The sequence below is a fragment of the Anabrus simplex genome, chromosome 2 (assembly GCF_040414725.1).
Source record: "Anabrus simplex isolate iqAnaSimp1 chromosome 2, ASM4041472v1, whole genome shotgun sequence".
Taxonomy (NCBI): Eukaryota; Metazoa; Arthropoda; class Insecta; order Orthoptera; family Tettigoniidae; genus Anabrus; species Anabrus simplex.
Genome location: NC_090266.1, coordinates 465369966 through 465387909, shown reverse-complemented (window position 1 = coordinate 465387909; position 17944 = coordinate 465369966).

Genomic DNA, 17944 nt, shown 5'->3' with positions numbered 1-17944 from the left:
GCACGTAAATGCGCGAACGATGTGCGTTGATTTGGCAGTTGGAGGAATTAGGACGAAAACTGTCTCAGTGCATTCACGATATGAGAGTGCAGATGAAGATGACAAGTTTTATGAAGTAATGAGTGACATCGTAGTCAGGGTCAACAGCTAGGATAAAATAGTGCTAATGAGCGATTCCAATGCGAGATTTGGAAATAGAACTAATAATAATGATGGCGTGCAGCCTCCGGAGAGGCCTGTTGCAGGTCTTTCGAGTTGACGTTGTATAGGCGACCTGCGTGCCTGTGAGGATGGGGCTCTACCTAGGATGATTTCTAATACGAGACTTAAGACAAAAAACACACACACACACACACACACACACACACACACACACACACACACACACCCAGACCACGAGCCATTGGAATTAGCCAATTAAGGTTAAAATCCCCGACCCTGCCGGGAACTGAACCCGGTGACCCCCTGGACCAAAGGCCAACATGCTAACCACTTAGGCATGGAGCCGGTCGTAAATAGAACTGTAGGATACGAAAAGGTGGTAAATGAAGGGAGATATGGAAGCTAATAGGAACGGGAAGCGTTTACTGGACCTCTGTGCTAGTATGGGATTGGCAGTTACGAATACATTCTTCAATCATACGGCTATTCACCGCTACACATGAGAGGGTAGGAGCACCAGATCCATAACAGACTACATCTTAACCGACTTTGAATTCAGAAAATCTGTTAGGAATGCGCGAGTTTTCTGGGGGGGTTTTCCATTATACAGACCGCGCTCTGATCTGTAGTGAACTAGGTATCTCTAGGCCTAAGATAGACTAAGTAAAATATGTCTACAGACAAATAAGAATAGAAAAATCTCCAGGACGAAGAAATTAGAAGTGCATGGATATGATTTGTGAAAAGTTCCAAACAGTGGACAGCAAGCGGGTTCAAGATACTGAAAGACAATGGGTGGTATACAGGGATGCCTTAGTAGAACCAGCAAGGGAATGTCTAGGAAAAACCGTGTGAAAAAGCGAACATCTTGGTGGAATGATGAAGAGAGAGCAGCTTGTAAACGAGACAGGAAGGTGTATCACAAATGGCTCCAAACAAGGACTGATGCAGACAAGGAATTGTGCGTAGATGAAAGAAAATGAGCGAAACAAAATAGTTATTGAATCCAAGAAGAAGTTGTGGAAAGGTTTTGGTAATAACCTGGAAAGGCTAGGCCAAGCAGCAAAGAAACCTTTCTGGACAGTAATAAAGAATCTTAGAAAGTGAGGGAAAAAAGGAAATGATGTGTTTTGGGTAAATCAAGTGAACTCGTAATAAATCCCAGGGAGTCACTGGAAGGAATATTTTGAAACTTTTCTCAGCGTAAAAGGAAATCATCTTAGTGACGTCGCGAACAACCGAGCTCATGGGGGGATGACAATGATGTTGGTGAAATACGCCTGAGGGAGTGGAAATGATGGTAAACAAATTTCACTGTCATAAAGCAGCAGGAATAGATGAAAGTAGACATGAAATGGTGAAATGTAATGAAAAGGCAAGAATGAAATGGCTTCATATAGGAATAAGATTAGGATGGAGTGTTAGTAAGGTACCTTTTGATTGGAGAAAAGCAGTAATTTCAGCTATCTATAAACAGGGAATGGGAAGGATTGCAACAGTTATCGAGAGATATCCATTGATCAGTATACCACGCAAGAAGTTCACTGGTATCTTGGAAGGGAGGGTGCGATCAGTGGTTTAGTGTAAGTTGGATGAAAACTAGTGTGGTTTCGTACCACAGAGAGGCTGTCAGGATAAGATTTTCAGTATGCGCGAAGTAACTGACAAATGCTACGAGAGGAATAGACAGTTATATTCATGTTTCGTAGATCTGGAGAAGGCATATGACAGAGTACCTAGAGAGATGTTAGCCATACTGGGGGATTATGGGATTAAGTGTAGATTATTAAAAGCAATCAAAGGCATCTATGTTGACGACTGGGCTGTGTTGAGAATTGATGGTAGAATGAGTTCTTGGTTCTAGGTACTGTACTTGCTCGCGTTATGCAGCGCTGTAATCGTTCACTTTTCTTGTTTATAGATTACACGGATCATCTGTTGAAAGGTATGAAGTGGTAGGGAGAGATTAAGTTAGGTTGAAATGTAGTAAGCAGTTTGGCCAATGCTCGTGACTGTCTTAATGGCAGGCTATGCTGAAAACCAGCGATCTAATATCTTGGAACTTGAAAATACGTGCAATGAATATGGTATGATTGTTTTGCTACTTTATTTTACGTCGCACCGACACCAATAGGTCTTATGGTGACGATGGGATAGGAAAGGCTTAGAAGTGGGAAGGAAGAGGCCGTGGGATGAAGGTACAGCCCCAGCATTTGCCTAGTGTGAAAATGGGAAACCATGGAAAACCATCTTTAGGGCTGCCGACAGTGGGGTTCGAACCCACCCTCTCTCGAATACTGGATACTGGCTGCACTTAAGCTACTGCAGCTACCGAGCTCGGTAAGTATGAAAATTATCCTTTCACAGACTAAATTGATGTCAGTAGGTGAGAAATTAAAGAGAAATGAATGTCAGATTGGGGTACAAATGTGGAACAGGTAGATAATTTCAAGTATTTAGGATGTGTGTTCTCCCAGGATGGTAGTAGGTCTGTAGTGGGATTGAATCAAGGTGCAGTAAAGCTATTGCAGTGAGTTCGCTGTTGCGATCAACAGTATTCTGTAAGAAGGAAGTCAGCTCTCGAACGAAACCATCTTTATATCGGTCTGTTTTCTGACCAACTTTGTTTTACGAGAGTGAAAGGTGGGTGGACTCAGGATCTCTTATTCGTAAGTTAGAAGAAACAGACATGAAAGTACTGAGAGTGATTGCTGGTGCAAATAGGTGGGAACAATGGCAGGATGGTATTCGGAATGAGGAGATAAATGTTAAGTTAGGAATGAACTGTGTGAAGCTGCACGTACAAACCGGTTTCGGTGGTGGGATCATGTGGGGCGAATGGAGGAGGATAGGTTACCTAGGAGAATAATGGACTCTGCTATGGAGGGTAAGATAATTAGTGGGAAACCAGGGCGACGGTTAGTAAACTCACAGAGGCGTGCAGACTGAACGCTGAAAGGCATAACCGCCTCTAAAGAAGATGTATGGCATATTCGTCAACTGTAGGTATTTCTAGAATTCATGTTCACATATATTTCTTTCTTTCTCTCTCTCTCTCTCTCTCTCTCTCTCTCTCTCTCTCTCTCTGCGAGATAACTGAGCAACATCGCCACTTGTGCGGATCCCGGCCAATGCAAATGAAATTTTTATACATGAAATGCCGCGTTATTTTGGCCCGAAAGCCACGTAAAACGAAGCTCCGAGGCTCTAATCACGATATAAACGGTAAAAAGCATGCTTCTGCTGTTTCACTTCTCTCAATGTGCGTGCGTGCGTGCGCGCGCGCGCGTGTGCGTGTGTGTGTGTGAACACTCAAAAGCGAAGCTGCTTTCGTAAAAGCCAAGGAAAACAAGTAGCAGCGATTTTATTTTAGAATGCCGAAACCTGCAACATGACTTACAAACGATATAACGTTTATCTTTAGATCCCGATTTGAATAACTACATAAATCCCACTCATTTCCACAGTTAATTCAAGTTTATCCGACGAGTGTAATTTAGGTTAGTTATCGATTCATCTTGCTACTGCCGGACTGAGTGGCTCAGAAAGACGGTTGAGGTCCTGGCCTTCTGACCCCAACTTCGCAGGTTTGATCCTGGCTCAGTCCAGTGGTATTTGAAGATGCTCAAATACGTCGGCCTCGTGTCGGTAGATTTACCGGCACATAAAACACCTGCGGGACAACATTCCGGCAACTCGGCGTCTCCGAAAGCCGCAAATGTAGTTTGTTGGACGCAAAACAATAACGTTATTACTATATCTTGCTACTTTACATGGTAGGCGAAACCTAGGCGTTATATCTCAGTTCCACTATCCCGTGAAAAGCTTAGTTTCAACTTAGGCAACAATCCACATAAATGTATGCCTACAATTTACTCTCTTTGAGTAAGAGAGTAAATTGTTGTTAACCTACACAGGAAAACGGGAAAATGTACTTTTTCACCGAAATTATATTATATTATATTATATTATATTATATTATATTATATTATATTAAAATTAAACACTTCAGATTTCTGAAAGCTAGCAACAAAAGTGTAATGAAGATTGGAGGAAGTGGCTTAGCGAGCGAGGACCAGTATTGAGTGACAAGCCAAAAGTTTGATTCAACGTTTCTTCATGGCTTGATAAACTATCTAAATGACAGGCATTCATCTCAAGGAAAGAACACACTTAGTTATCATAGCGTGACGTGCTGTGACGTTCCTGGGAGATGAGTCACACCGGACGAAGGACTGGGTGCAGCACTGCCGCTGTTGCTATATGTGATAGGTCTATATGGTGTCGCTAGGTAAAGAATGTAACTTCACCTGGATTAGTCCCCACATTCCTTAGCACATTACACCGTCCTCTATGTCCGGCTCCATGACTAAATGGTTAGCGTGCTGGTCTTTGGTCACTGGGGTCCCGGGTTCGATTCCTGGCAGGGGCGGGGATTTTAACTAACATTGGTTGATTCCTTTGGCACGGGGACTGGGTGTATGTGTCGTCATCATCATCATCATTTCATCCTCATCATGACGCGCAGGTCGCCTACCAGTGTCAAATCAAAAGACTTGCACCTGGCGAGCAGAACATGTCCATGGACACTCCCAGGACTAAAACCCATTCGCCATAATTTCTTTACCGTCCTCGATGGGACGAAGAAACATAACAGAATCTGGAAATGCCTTCTACAGGAAAAGACTGCAGACCTATACCTTGCTTTTTCAGTTGACAAACATGAAAAGCGCAATTTCAAGTACGGCAGATTCAATAAACTGTCTTTAGAGGCCAGAAACATCTTACAACCACAGTCACTCGATTCCCGAGTTTCATACTGAACCGTGTGCCTTAAAAGTCTGCCATAAAAGATTCAAGATCCATTTGTTCATCAAATAAAAGTATGAAGAAACCAAGTGTTCTCCGCTAGATCATGTTAAAAAAAAAGTACGCACACAAAGCGTTATATTTATGAACACACTCATCACATCGAAATGCCCGTCATGTAAACTCTAAAAGTTTGAGAATATCGCAAAATAAGTTAATATCCAATAACACGGCGGCAAGGAATCAGTATTCTAAGTATATACAAAAACAATTCTGAAAAATGGTTCTATGATATTTCCCCTCGACGTAGGCCCTACCACCAGCCACGGACAAAAATGCTGAGAAATTTCGCGAGCACGAAACGAAATAACTTCGTCTACTCTACAACAGAAAGAAATATGACTACGTTTGTTTGTAAATGATAAAGAAATCCCTCCACAATATTCAATTCACTCTCTGCTAGTCAACTTTATTAAAACATGAGAATGCAGACATTTTTGGGCACTTAATTCCTCCACCATTTAGGAAACTTAAAATTGTTCAGTTCAGGAATATGAAACGAACTAACTCAGCTCCTAGTAAATTTACCGTTACATAATAAAAGTGTATTTTCACAGCAGCTCATGCTCACCATGGTCATCACTTCTGTCTTGAAATTGTAATATTTAAGAATGCAAACGTGCAATTAGTTCTGCTAGCATTGCGTAGCTGAAGCTACCATCACCACTACCATCACGATTGCTTAATCAGTACCACCAAATTCCAAGTCCGACATTTTTACTTCGCATTACTCCACAGTTTCATAAACTGTACGGAACACTGATACACAACAGGGTAATACAATGGGGTTGGAACACTTGCACGGAGTGACATTAGCACGGAGCTCTTCACTGTGTCTAACGGTACTAGGCGAGTCAGAAGTAGGTTGGTGACATTTGCACGGACACCCGATTTCCATATACTCCGGTATTAATAGACACGTACAGTAGGGTAGGTGGAGACAAAACCCTGCAATATTCGGGTTTTTTGACTATTATGATCGACCAGGAGCAGATTACCTCAGAATTTTATAAGTGTGTTTTAGGTAGGGATCTTACCTGTAACTACTGGAAACTAAACTTTTCAGTTCTACGTAAATACATCTTACATCTACACTAATCTGCTTGACATATTCATGTCTTCGCCTACTCCTACCGTTCTCACCGCCCACACTTCCCTCATACACTAAGAAAACAAGTCCTGGGTGTCTTACGGCGTGTTCTATAATTTATTATATCTCTTCACCTGGTCAAATTCGCAGAATGGTTCTCTCACCAATTCGATTCGGTATTTCTTCATTCGTGATTCGATTTACCCATCCCACCTTCACCATTCTTCTGTAAAACCACATTTCAAAAGCTTATATTCTCTTTTTTCTGAGCAAAGTATTATTAGCGTTTCACTTCCAAAAAATGTCACGCTCCAGACGACAGTCTTTAAAAACATCTAACTCCTATATCAATGTTCGAAGTGAGCAAATTTCTTTTTTAACCCTTTCAACGGCGGGTTCTCACAGAACTCTTATGCCAGGAAACTGAGGATTCAAAGGAAATTTGTAGGAAACAAGGAATTAATGACAGTTAGTGAGGGAAAACTATGCTAACACATTCATGTGATCTTCAATGGTTATTAAACGGTTCCTTTTCATCTTATTTACACTTTTTTGCCTTTCTTTTTGGTAACTGTTATTTTGTGAGTACTGTCTTGTAACCAAGCCATATTCATCTCCAGCTGTCGAATTATTCCCATGAACAAAACTAACGCAATGAACTGCCGAATTTCACATGAGTTGGTTTCTTTCCGAAATCGTCCCCTTGTAGACGGAGATTTATTTACAAGTTTTTAACACCCTTTTTAGCATAAGAATTGTTTTCTCTCTCTACCAAACTATCATCATCATCATCATCCGTTAGAAGTAGTTCTACAGTAGACAGGCAATCGCACTCACCTCTGGTAATGATTTAACCCATAAACACTAGGAATTCTAGTAAATTGAATTAGATCGCGCCGTATTTCCAGGCTAACATTTTTTCCAAAATATGTTCTACATCTCCTACCTTCAGTATTGTTTCCAACGTAACATCTTCATTTTCACTAGAAACACCAAGATCATCCGAACAATTATTTGAATAATTATCACTATAAGCAGAAATACTAATATCGCTTAGGGATTCATCTTCGATGCAGTCAGTAGCGGGGACTGGGAATTACAAGTGGAGCGGGGAGGGGTAACAAAAGTACCCAGGTTGGAGCGGGTGTTGGTGAGAGGTGGAGTACACCTCGAAAGTGAAAAATAACTACAAAATGGTAAGTTTTATAATGGTCTCAGAGCGCATTTCGACAGAGAGGTAAAGGATGACGGTTACCAACTTATGCACGGTAATAATAGTTTTTCTTTAAGATTTTGATCCAATACTATACAATACAACTTTCACCAAAGGAACAATAATTACACATGTATTACAATTAAGTAGAAGTACGACGTGATTATATGATTAAAAGTCACTTAGTATTTGACTACACAATAACAAAAAACAGACAAACAGACACTAAAGAGATTGCCAGGCTGACGAATGCGCGCGGCAAGTTGGTGAATTATACCTCAGTGTCCATAACCTTCGCCAAAATATACACCCCTGCTACCCGGATAGCACATGGTACACGCTGCTGCGCAAGTCTCCACTACTTGCTGTGGCGCTGTTACGAATCGGTTCGTCGCGACGAACGACATTATGTGCATATTTTCGCCAAGAATTTTGTTAATAATTAAATAAATTAATTAAAAAACATTAAGTGATAAGACGCCAGAGCTTGTGCAAATTGCTTTATTTAATCATTCCCGTAATTCATAGTTTCAGGCGATTAAAATGGAATAAAAATTACAATGTTTTCTGCACAAGTGTGGCTGGAGGAGAGGGGGCAACTGCCTCTCCACTCCCTCCCCCTAATCGCCGCCACTGGATTAATTTTTATTTTATTATGTGTGATTATTTATTATTAATTATTTTATTACCAAACAAACAGCTCTTTCGTTTCGCGCCCGTCATTTCTGTTTACCTCGCCAGAAAGCGTACGCAAAGGAGAGGAGATAAGACATATTTTAGGCTAAATATTTCATGATTGCAGCTGGAAACCCTCTTGCCATCTGCTCAGAATGCTGGAAAACATTTTCCACAGATATTACAATACCCCAGAAATTATTGGCCGATCGCGAAATGAGTACTGCAACTAAACGAGAATTTCTCGAGTGTGCCAATAAAGAGGTCAAGAAAGGCCTTCCGTGCTTGTGTTGGTCTGCATTTTATGTCCCCCTTAGGCCTACTTCTTCCATCGTTAGTTATTCTACTACCCAACTAACCATATTCATCTACTTAAAGACTTCACTTCCTAATTAAATATTTACTGCATCACCTTACTTCGTTCGGTTGCATTCCATTAATTTTCTTTTGTATTTTTGTATTTACGTATTTAAACCCCATGGCACTACAGCCCTTGAAGGGCCTTGGCCTACCAAGCGACCACTGCTCAGCCCGAATGCCTGCAGATTACGAGGTGTCGTGTGGTCAGCACGACGAATTCCCTCGGCCGTTATTCTTGGCTTTCTAGACCGGGATTTACTCATTTACTCATTTATTTATTTATTTATTTATTTATTTATTTATTTATTTATTTATTTATCTTCTTGTACTACTTCTCCAAGAATGTGTCCATACCATTCAACAATTTCTCCAGCTCTTCCGCAGACTCAGATAAAATAACAATATCATCGGCAAATCTCGGAGTTTGTATTCACATTCCAAATTTCTCTTTGGTTTACTTTACCGCCCGTTGTATGCCAACAATGAAAAGGAGAAGAGACCAACTGCAGCCTTGCCTCACTCCTTTCTGGATTGCTGTCTCATAGTCCTCTATTATTACTACTAGACTTATTTTTGTACAGATTGCAGATAATTATTTCTTCGTATCTGATCCCGATCACCTTCAGAATCTTTAATAGCTTGGTCCAATCAACATTATCGAATACCTTTCCTTGATCTACGAATGCAATGTACGTGGGCTTGTCCTTTATAAGTAGACTCCCTAAGATCAAATGTTAAACCAAGATTGCTTCACGTGTTCTTACATTTCTTCTGAAGCCAAACTGATCTACTCCAAACTCAGCTCCAACTTGTCTTTCCATTCTTAGTGCACAGCAATAAAAGTATGAATCTATCGTTCTACATTATTTTGAAGCTGTAGTCAATTTCTATTAAAATGTATTCGCGTTAACAGTATAACGAAGTAAGAGCAAGACACTGAATCTTGACACGCTTAAGAGAATTAGACACACGGCATGCAAAGCTAGGGCAACAGAGGGCCATTCATAACGTTCCCAGGCCAGTTAATTCTAAGGGGAGACTACGCACACATGTACGGCTTTTCGAGTGCAAGAAATCTCGAAGGAGAAATTTTGGTGCGAACTTTGAACGTGACAGATTTAGGTGCAGTTAAGTTTGAGGTTAGACGGGTTACAGGAGCAGAGTTTGTGGAATACACTTCCTGTAACAGGTAGGTGACCGAGAATAGATGGTCTTTGTTCTCACTAGGTCGCGAAGTGCTGCTACTTCTTGTTTCGATCTCAACTGATCTCTGCAACTCGACTTGGAATATACCTTCATATTATAGAGGAACTTTGGTACTTACTAGATTACTACTTCTCCTTCTTCTTCTGGCGTTTTTCCCACACCCTGGTTGGGACGCGGGTGCGAACCGTGTCCTATATATGGACTTTCTGGTAAATGATGGAAATAATATGTAACCAGTAATGATTATGATATGTTAAGTTTTATTTGAATTAAATCATTTTCTACGACGCGATCAAAGCATATTAAGAATCGTGAATGTGGTGTCATCGTGATGACCCGTTAGACGTAGTATGGCAAGGAATAATGGCTTTAAGGTTCAATACCCAGAGGATGTGAAATTTAGTATGAAAGATGTATTTGCGTATTCAGTACATGAAGTTGCACTTAAATTCTTCATGACGAAGGAGCAAAATTACCTAATAAAGCTATGAGGACTGGCGATGCATAAACCCAGAGCCATACGGATCGAAAGATATTTAATAAAATTGCAAGGTAAGGCAGTATTATCCAAAATAAAGAAAAGATTCAACAAGGAAAAAGAGGTTAAGGAAAAGCAAATAATAGAATAAGTTCTAACCAAAACAAAAGAACTAAACCTTGCAATTTATGCATCAATTAGAAGCACAACTGAAGATACAACCTTAAGATATGTGCAACATGACTATCATAGGAAGATGCGTCTTCACAACCCTAATAAATATACCTAACAAATCCTACACAGAGTATTGACGACCCGCGACCATACAAATCTTCAATAATTAACACCTGGTAGAAGAAGAAAATCCACAGCCTGTTTCCAGTCATTCGACCGGGTCAGGAATGGAATGAATGAAGTCCCCATCTACCGGCGAGGATAGGAATCGTGCCGGCTGCCGAAGCCTGTCGCACTCCTCTGGGCCAATGATTAATGAATGACAGATGAAATGAAATGATACTGGAGTGTGTTGCTGGAATGAATTATGACAGAGAAAACCGGAGTACCCGGAGAAAAACCTGTCCCAACTCCGCTTTGTCCAGCACAAATCTCACATGGAGTGACCGGGATCTGAACCACGGAATCCAGCGGTAAGAGGCCGGCGCGCTGCTGCCTCGCTAATGCAGCTTTTTAAGATGATGTTGGCCGGGTGACGTTTTTCGTTCTCATATATAGTCCGCAGCTGCTAAATGAAGTGAACAGTGTGATTAGCTGGGCTCCTAACACCTAGTGTAATAACAAATTTAAGAATATACAAAAGGAGGAATACATTAGCAACAAACAAAAGTTAAACTCCGGACACTGAAAGTACATTAATAACAAGATTACAACAACCCATCAATAAGAACAAGGGGACCTACAAAAACAAAACCAACAAATAACTAGGCGGAAAAGAACGATAAGACGAAGAAGGTCTCTTGTTTAGCTTTAAATTTCCGGAATATAATGTTCGGATTTGGAACATAGCTGACTGAAGTCTTGAAGACCAGCTTCATTTGAAACGAACGTCTTTGGCTATCCACTCAAATATTCCAATTAACAGCAGGGGTTACATAAAACTTTCACAGCCTTTATATTTACGCAGAGGGAGGGCCTGTGTATTCCGAAAACTACTTCACTAAAGGAAGATCACAGTATGAGAAATCACTCGTGTTTTGAAAGAAATATGCAATCTAGTGCTGCCATCTAAGGATTCAAGTATAAATCAACTTCCCAGAGCTTGTTAAAAGAGAGTTCAACCACAGCACCATTCACTATACTCTTTAAGCACCACCAAAGGTTCAAAACAGTATCGTAATTATATGGGTTGGGCCCAGCTAATCACACTGTTCACTTCATTTAGCAGCTGCGGACTATATATGAGAAGGAAAAACGTCACCCGGCCAACATCATCTTAAAAAGCTGCATTAGCGAGGTAAGTCCTGCGTAATTTCATGACGGCGCACAAGGTATTGAAAGTTAGGGCTTTCATACTCTTGATAAGAGCCTACATTATCGATGAAGGAAGAACCGTTGCCGCCCTCCCCACTGGAAACAGTACTACAGGCGAGTGAACAATTTTGAGTTGCTGAGGTTATGTGCGATCAGTTCGCAGGAATCTAATGTCACCGCAAATCGGCACACAATACGTCAACACCTATTTTCTAGATTGATTAAGCACGAAGTAGGTGACATCACAGTAACAGGCCACAGTTCGAGAAGCCGGTAGATTGCTAGATGCCATAAGACCTGTCTGTGTCAGTGCGACGTAAAGCAAATAAAAAGATTGCCAGATGGAAAATGACGGATTAGTTCCATGTGTAAGCTGCTAGCAGGTAGAGCAGATCGATGGGCAAGAGAAACTCTGGAAGAAGCAGTCTGATGGTGGTTCCGATGATTACCGGGAGCTCTGCTGAGGGCGAAATGTTCAGCTGAATAAAGCTAGGATAATCGTTACAAACTGTAATTTCACATTTGTATACACAAATACACGAATCTGTAAGGGCATATTTTTGTCTTTTGGGTCATATCCGAATGAATTTTTGTTCACATTTACTTACATAGCTTTAATATTTTTAGGCCATTAAAATCCGCATCCCAATCATAAGTTATAAATTCGTGAAAGTGGCAATACATGAAGCAACGTTCTCTCTGATAAAGAGTGTCTAAATACCGAGCTCGCTAGCTGCAGTCTCTTAATTGCGACCAGTATCCAGTATTCGGCAGATAGTGGGTTCGAGCCCCACTGTCGGCAGCCTGAAGGTGGTTTCCGTGGTTTTTCATTTTCACACCAAGCAAATGCTGGGGCTCTACCTTAATTAAAGCCACGGCAGCTTCCTTTCTACTTCAAGCACATTCATCTCCCATCGTTGCAATAAGACCTATCTATGTCGGTGCGACGTAAAATACCTTGTGAAAGGAGACCAAATACCAGATGTATACGTAAGTCTTTTTTTGGTTTCATAAAGAGATGGCGCCAGCGAACAGTACGCAGCGTATGAATTTGACACATACGTCAGTTTGTTCGTCTGACAATCTACCAAGGCACACAAGTTGAGTCCCCCAAACACTAGCGTCCGAGTTGTATCGTAGAGTGATCATGTCGACGTTTGAGCCTGGAAAAGAACATTTGCGCCACGCATTGCTTTTCTTATTTAATCAAAGAAAAGCTGTGAAAAGTCATCCTTTGCTGGTAGAAACATATGGTGAACACGCGCCATCGATTAGAACATGTAAGGCATAGTTTCGACAATTTAAACGTGGTGATTTCAATGTGAAAGACAGTGCACTCTGGTAGACCACAGAAGTGCGAGGACGAGCAATTTCAGGCTTTACTGGATGATGACCCAAGTCAAACTCAACGCTATCGCCATCAAATGATAAATTTAAATCACGCATTGATCGAAAGACGACCGGAATTGGCCAGAAGACATGGTAAAATTATTTTGTTATACGACAATGCGTCGTCTAACACAGGAAAACAAGGGAAAGACACACTGAAATCGTTGGGATGGATATCCTTCCGCAACCGCCGTACTGCCCCGATCTGACGCCATGCATCATCACCTCTTCGCATCAATGGGGCACGCGCTCGCAGAGCAGCACTTCAGCAATTTCGAGGAATTTGGAAAATGGCTCGAAGAATGGTTTGCAACACAAGACAAGCAGTTTTTCTGGCATGGCATTCATAAATTACCTGAAAGATGGGCGAAGTATAGTAGCCGATGGCCAATCTTTTGAATAAACAAAAAATGAATTTTCCTTGAAAATTACGTGTTTTCTTTACCACAAAACCAGCCAAAACTTATGCATACACCTGGTAACGATACAGGAGTCATACTAATAGGAATATTCTGTACAATGATAGTATTATTTCCTGTATTTGAAGTAATTTCTATTTTATCCTTCGTATTTATTTATTTATTTATTTATTTATTTATTTATTTATTCAGAATCAGCAACAGCATAATGCCGAATTACAAGGAACCGAGCTATGTACAATAGATATTAATCTAAAATGAACGAGATATACATATCTACAAAGGACACACATACACAATAAAGATATATATTTACATAAACAACGACATTAACAAAGGAAATTACATTTATTACAGTAAATACAAGAGAAGAAACAGGAAAAGAACAAGAAGGAAAATAAAGTTATATGAGAAATATCATGACAGAAGGAAACGATACGATGATATCTAAATTCTTGTTTATAGATAAGGTATTAAACATTGCTGGAATGCGTACAGAAAAGGACCTTTGGGTGAGGGAAAAACGGGAGTAAGGAATATGGAATAGGGTCGTCATTTTGGTACTACGGGGTGGGACGTGGAGGGGAATAAGGAAACTAAATCTGGAGACCCAAATAGACCATTGGTTGCTTTGTATACCAGCTTCAGGTCGGCTGTTTTCCTCCGGACAGAAAGAGCTTTCAGTTGTTTAGGGTCACTATTTCATGAATGAATCTGTCCGACCCTGTGCTCAGTGTTCGACAAATACCGCACAAGGGGAGAAAGAGCTTGGAATAGTGAATTAAGCAATCATCCACTGTACAACAGGCAATTTAAATCAACCCCTTATTCCACTTAGAACAATGCAAGAAACATAGCGTTCCGTTATACCGCAACTTTCAGCGAGTTAATCGTGATCATGTTAGCATGGGAATGAGTGCACCCCGTTGCAAAGATAATCAAGATTTGAATCCAGTATGACAGAACTGGGTATCGAACGCGGGGTATTTCTATTAAAAAAGATAAGAGTGGAAGGAAGGATGGTTTTAGCTTCATCAGCAATGATTCTTCAACAACGGGTACTATTTTCATATATTTGTGGAAAAGAAAGTTGTCTGTCAAGAAAGCAATAGTGACGTTAAGGCAAGTTTCCTTTTCATGATTAATTTGGGAAAAGAAGGAAATTATTTTCTACCAATATTTAACTAGGAAGGTCATTGATTTCACAATTAAAATTTCTGAGTCCTTTTAACAGCGAATGAAATTCATCGCACTCTTTCTCAAACTAAAATTAACACGGTATAAACATTGGAATCTACGTAGATCAAGCAGTAAATACAACAGATACATATTTGCACTCTTGTGAGTAGTTCAGGGAGAAAACTTAGTAAAAAAAAAAAAAAAAAGGAGGGGGAACGGGAAGAAATGCCTACATGATGTACTGTACGTTGTTTATGATGTACGGGCGAGTTTGCGTGGCTAGCATGAACACTACAACCTTAGACTAATTAGTGGTGTCGGACAGAACGTGCCGCGACTTCTATTGGACTGTAGAAAGTTCCTAAGTTTAAAGGTCACAGTGCCCAAGACAGGTCATCTCCGTTCACTCGAGCGAGAAACGTTACGGGAAATGCGACGACGTCCCCACACCCCCACCTCCACACACTCTCTCTCTCTCTCTCTCTCTCTCTCTCTCTGACATTCCTCTAGATAGTCACAAGTGGTCCAACACACATTCCTTATAACCAACATCATGTAATCTCACTTAAGAGCTGTGCCACATACTTGAAAATATCATGAAAGCAACTGACAATATTACGCCAGTTATTCTTAGTTTTAGCTGGCCGTCGCTCTAGACCCTCACGCGACGTCATTACTACTGTTACTAGTTACTGTTCTACCACCAGTTCGAAGACCATAATTCGTTGAGTCTTATGTCTAACGAACATTTATAAGACAAAATACTGCAGCAACTACTACAGTGGAGAAAATACATTACCTGATCAATATCATCAATATTACCAATAATCAAGAGTGATTCAGTAATTTAAGCATAGGACTGGATAATTTGAGTCTGCACAGGATATGCAAGTTTTCTGAAATAATTAAAAATACATAAGTTCTGTATTTCGTTTAACCGACTGTAATTATTATTATCTGGGCTGGAAGTCGGCTTCTTGATAGGAAAGGGCTAGAAGCGGGAAAGATGCAACATGACCAATTAAGGTACAGCAAGCATTTGCCCGATTCGAAAATCGGAAACAACGGAAAACCATCTTCAGGTGGTGGTGGTGTTGGTGGTGAGGTTCGAACCCACTATCACCCGAATGCAACCTGACAGCTACGTGACGCAAACCACGCAGCCAGTCGCTCATTAAAAATTAAAATTAAAACTCATCAGGAATATTGTGTAGTCCTGGTTGTTACCCCTACATGTATATAGTAATTTTTGTTTTGTGCAGTAAGTTTCTAATATAATTAACCATGTAATTATGAACTGTACTAAAGTATAAGGATTCATTCTTTACCATCGGCACTGCGTTAACATAATTTAAAAATGAAAACAGATCCATAAAGCACATTTATATTGCATATAGCTATAATTATATCCAGTGCTTCTGTAAGGTAAAGGTGTAGGAAATCATGAAATAGCAACATGAATCTTGTTACATTCTTAACACGTTTTGTAGACTCGTATTAATATATTGGAAAGATTAATCCGCTATGTTAAGTTACCATGTTCATTCGTTATCAATAATCTCCTCCGCATCATTAAGAGAATTAAATACACCATGTAGCCAAAAGTCTCCGGAAACACAACTGTACGTGCTCCGGGCGACGTCCGGTTATGCATCCGAGGGGATATGCTGTAAGTGCAAGCACAATGCGGCATCATAGACGTGTTTTCTATCAGAATGAATGAACATAGAAAACTGAGCGAATTCAAACGGGACATGATTGCAGAGGCAAGTAAGTTCGGGCACTCCGTCAAGGTCCGAGCTCGATAGCTGCAGTCGCTTAAGTGCGGCCAGTATCCAGTATTCGGGAGCCCTGAAGATGGTTTTCCGTGGTTTCCCATTTTCACACCAGGCAAATGCTAGGGCTGTACCTTAATTAAGGCCACGGCCGCTTCCTTCCCACTCCTAGCCCTTTCCTGTCCCATCGTCGCCATAAGACGTATATGTCGGTGCGACGTAAAGGAACTAGGGAAAAATCCAGGTCACCGGCCTCTCATGTTGGTACTAATCACTGGTAAAGCACAACCATGTTGTTCCTCCTCTAATGGTACTAATCACAGGTAATGTAGACCCATGGTACGTCACCCACAATGGCACCATTCACTGATAACACAAACCTATGGTGTTTCGCACGTAAGGGTACTACTCACAAGGAACGTAGACCCATAGTGTCCCTCACATAGTGGGACCAATCACGGGTACCGGTATTCCCGTGGTGTTCCTCAGTTAGTGGATCTAATCACAGGCCACGTATACTCGTGGTGTTGCTCACATAGTGGTATACTTGGGGACAAAGCATAACGACCTTGCCTCACACCACTACTTTCCAGCTGCAGCCCGGTGTCTATTAGCGGCTTATAGGATTGACTACCTCTACTGTAGCCGGAGTTGCCAAATCGCCTACTGCACTCGACACAGAGTGAGGAAGAAAGTATATAGTAGTTTGCCAGCCTCTCCACACCAAACAAGGATCTCGTTCACTCAGTAGGGTGCAGTGTGTGATTGACTACTGGCTTCCAGCTCGCTTCCAGGAACTACGGCCGTCGTGTTTTGTCCCCAACTATACTAATCATAGGCAATGTAGACCCACGGTGTATCACACATTATGGTAACGCCCACAGGCAACACAAACCTATGGTGTTCCTCACATAATGATATTACTATCAGGCAACGCAGACGCATAGTTTTCATTACACAGTGGTACTAAACACGGGCGCCAGCCAAACCCGTGGTTTTTCTCACATAGCGGTACCAATAACAGGCAACGTAGACCCATGGTGTTTCTCATAAAGTGGTACTACTCACAGGTAACGCAACCCATTCTGAACACAGTGGAATCGACCGGTGGAATACACACGATGACCATTATCACAAACAATGCCCAGACCTGAAGTGTTTCTCGCATAATGGCACCGCTCCTATGTAACATCGACAGACTGTTTTCCTCGCAAGGTGGTACTAGTTGCAAGTATTGTCGACCCATGGTGTTCCGCACGTAATTGTACCAATCACAAGTAATCCCATGGTTCCGAAGTCATCATCCCTTGGTCGCCCCTTTTAGTCGCCTCTTACGCCAGGCAGGGGATACCGTGGGTGTATTCTACAGTTGCGTCTCCCACCCACAGGGGGTACTCCCTTCTCGTTCTCGCAAGTTGCGCTCACTACACCGGCACTACGTCATGGTTATTTGGATGGAGTTCACATTCTCATAGCAAATAAACGTACCTAATGACCACAATGTCCTAACCCCGTAAATGGTAGGAAACTTCTGGAGTAAAATTTATCGTATGGCAACCTTCCCGGGGCTTGGTATTCATTTTTATACCTACAAGGTTTGCTAGACTGGCACTTCCTATCAGTGTGGTTACTGATGTGTCT